This window comes from Ruditapes philippinarum, unplaced genomic scaffold (assembly GCF_026571515.1).
Source record: "Ruditapes philippinarum isolate M1 unplaced genomic scaffold, ASM2657151v2 ctg12985_1_1_1_1, whole genome shotgun sequence".
Classification (NCBI taxonomy): Eukaryota; Metazoa; Mollusca; class Bivalvia; order Venerida; family Veneridae; genus Ruditapes; species Ruditapes philippinarum.
The window spans coordinates 23439-27122 of NW_026867013.1; the positions used below are offsets into that span (position 1 = coordinate 23439).

The 3684-nt window shown below is 32.9% G+C and overlaps 1 long non-coding RNA gene across 1 annotated transcript; it reads left to right on the forward strand.

Moving 5' to 3' along the window:
• The first annotated feature begins 214 nt into the window (after positions 1 to 214).
• Positions 215 to 2062, forward strand: LOC132734489 (uncharacterized). The gene is made up of 3 exons (XR_009626321.1): positions 215 to 999; positions 1241 to 1317; positions 1527 to 2062. It is a non-coding gene; the product is annotated as an uncharacterized LOC132734489 (long non-coding RNA).
• Positions 2063 to 3684: the final 1622 nt, after the last annotated feature.

The window sequence follows — 3684 nt, forward strand, 5'->3', positions numbered from 1 at the left end:
TAGAAGCATAAAAATTTCCTTTTTAAAACGACTTCATAATACGACCACTATTATTGTTGAGAATTGAGTACCGCTCGCCGGTGCTAGGGGACTGAGGGATGTTGCACTTACTCATTATCCCCTAATAGTCCAGTCAACGAAAAACATGCACTCGGACTAATTGCAACAAAATCTTTATCTATACCACACAAAAGTACATTGTCTTAATGTCCTATACAAAAAAGTTGCATATTGTACTCATTGGCAAAACAAAATAAATTAGATTTTAAAAATTCATATTTTCGTGTTTTCCTATGACAGCCGCGGCGTGCCATAGTCAGTACTCTTCAGAGCTGGAGGTTAAATGACGTCATAAAGTTAATGGCGGCGTCTATTTGAAATGAAAAAAAAAGTTCATAAAATATTTTATCGATACGATTTACCGCTAATTCATGTAGGGTAAGTCAAATTTATGTTTATTTTTCGTAAAATTAGAAGTTAATTTTGTAAATAGCGATCTTTTTGGATGCACATCTTTTGTAAATGCTATTCTCAAGACCAAACTTCTGATAAAAGAAATATGCATATTTCAGTATACAAAATGTATTTAGCTGTTTGCAATTACTATGCATTGAAGTTAGCAAGCATAATGTTTGATAAATAAACGACATTGCATTATATATTTGAGAAAAAAAGTTTCTTTGGGGGACACTCTCGTTCATTTATTTTTTAAGTATGGAACGCCGTTCCCGTCATAATATATGAAAATGTCATCATAAACAAAACATGTGCGTATGTGCATGTTTTGACTTCAGATTTTTTGTTCATGAGCAATGTTTATACTCGTATGCGTGTAGAATGTTAAAATTAAATGATTTACTTAAACATTGCTGTTGTTTCGTTGTAGCTGAAGAATTTATATAGCGCCAACACAGCATATCTTCAACAGAAAAAAAAAAACATTTATATAGCGTCAACACAGCATATCTACATCAGAAGAAACAATGGTTTAATATCATAGTATGTGCATTTTCTCCGTAAATTAATGAATAATAACACATAATATTATTTGTTATTGATATTTATTGTTTATGAAAACCACAGGGGTGGTGTTCACTCAGTTAGTAAATAAAAAATAAAACATAATTACATAATAAACAAAATGTATTGTATTCCATAATTTGAAATCTTCCAAAATACATATATTTACATTATTTGTTTGATTCAAAATATTCATAGTTCTTTCATTATTCCATTTTAGTTCAATAGTCGTGTTCTGGATAGAAGTAGACAAGCAACTTAACAGTTCAGACTCCACCAGCAATAGTGAATATAAAGGTAATCTAAATACTCATCTCAAGTTTTTCTTTTTCTTTTTATACATTCATTACTGTTTAATTTCAAGCTACAATACACAGTTGAACTTGTTATAACTGTCATCTTTACAACACTATTTTAATGAAATTGCTTTCAGCGTTTGTGACTATTACCCATATTAATTCAAAATAATAAGCTATGGAACTTCACATCATATTCTTCTGTTTTAGCTGACGAACTGAGTAAATGAATAGTCAACATTGACCCATGACCATCGCAACTTAGTATAGTGTGCAAGGTATGTATCCTTGAGCCCTGGCATATTCTAACACTTATTACACACTATTTAGAAAATGTAATATGAAGAATGAATGTAGCATTGTTATATTTTGGCATATTTGTAAATGTTGTTCACTGGTCTTTTTCTTAAAGCTGAATGCTTCCAACAAAAAATATTTTCGAAAGTCAAACTTGAGGAAAATATACTAAAATTCTAAGAGGCATGCTGTTTAAAGTGTACATTTTTACGAAGTAATTAAATTAATCTTTCAGTTACATGTATGAATGAACATTGAACCTCAAGTTATGATGAGAAATTTCCACAACAATATTCATATTTGTTTGCATTTTTCACGTGAATAAATCTTCTTACTTTTACCATTCAATTTATTGTCTATAAAACATACCATATAAAATGAAATAGTGCATGAACATATTGTTCTTTCAGATGGAGACGGATAATTGTGTGTTTTGCAACAGGTCACTTATAGATCGGTCTACAGTGAAACTACGGGATAAAGGCTGCGAATCTATAAACAAATTAAGTGTCGATCGACAATTGACTATACAAGTCACTCCTGGACAGGACGTTCATGTGGACTGTAGAAGAGACTTTATTCATAAAAGAAATAATGCTAATAATTCCACCGAAAATAATAACAATAATACAGTATGTTCAACACGTTCATCAAGTGTGTTTGACTTTAAACATAAATGTATATTTTGTTCCAAAGATGCTAAGGTTAACCACAGAAAACGTGGATATGATGTTTTGCCTGTTCGTATTCTTGATTTTCACAAATCCATTGCACGTGTGTGTTTGGAAAGGAACGACAAGTGGGCACATTATGTATCTGGTAGAATTGCTAGTATAATTGATCTTCCAGCTGCTGAAGCTCTGTATCATCAAACATGCAGTGTCAACTTTAGGACGAAACGTCAAATTCCAAAGGAGTTTAATCAAGAAACTGCTCATTCTACAATGCCAAAGAGGAGCCCTGGCAGACCTGAAGCAGCTGATACTACAGAAGGATTTAAGAATGTTATAAGCTATATAGAAGAAAATGAAGGATGTGTAATAACAATCTCTGAACTAATCGAGTTGATGGAAGAAACCTGTGGGGAGCGTGCTTTTTCATACAAACATATGAAGAACAGGTTAGTTGACTAATTTGGAGATTCTATTTCAGTAACAACTTTCGGAAATACTGAAGCTAAAGTAACTATGAAAAGGAAAGCATCGGAAATAATTCATGACTTTTCGAAGAATACAGAAGGTCTGTCAGAAAATGAAAAAAAGAAAGTGATTATTACTTCAGCAGCAAAAATAATCAAAGCAGATATAAACTCTATGAAAACAGAGTCCAGCAAAAAATTCTACCCTTCATTCTCCTCAGTATCATCTACAAAGGAAAACACAGAATTCATTCCTGAAAGTCTTCAGACATTATTAGCAGTGTTACTTTGCGGGAATGATTCAGATGTCAAACTAGCATCCATTGGCCAAGCAGTTATGCAAGCATGCAGACCAAAGAGCATTTTAGCCCCATTACAAATCGGTCTTGGCGTATAATGTCTGCAATTTTCATGTAATTTTGTTGTGATTAATGCTTCCGAGTGATCACTCTGTTTCCAGGTTTTTATATCGTTTCCAGATTTTTATATCGTAGTATGATTAATCTTATTGTCAAGTGCAGAAAGCTTTAAGTGGAATGATAATGACAGATGGGCGTTTTTCACGTTTCCTTTGGATCGTTGTTGTTGAATTTTATTACTAAAAATAATAAACAAGAGGGCCATGATGGCCCTGGGGTCGCTCACCTGTACATAGGCCCCCAGGGCGGGGCTAGTTTAAACCCAAGGGCTTTTATTTGAACAAACTTGGAAGACACCCATTAGAAGATGTTTCATGATGTTAAGTTTTTACTATACACAAATAATGAAAAACAATGACTTTTGCCCCCCTCCCCCTGGCAGTGCCAATTTAACCCAAGGGCTTTTATTTGAACAAACTTGGTAGGACACTTATTAGAACATGTTTCATGCTAAATATCTTAGCTCTAGCTCTTTGGGTTCTTTTAAAAGAAGATTTTTAAGTTTTAATTACTA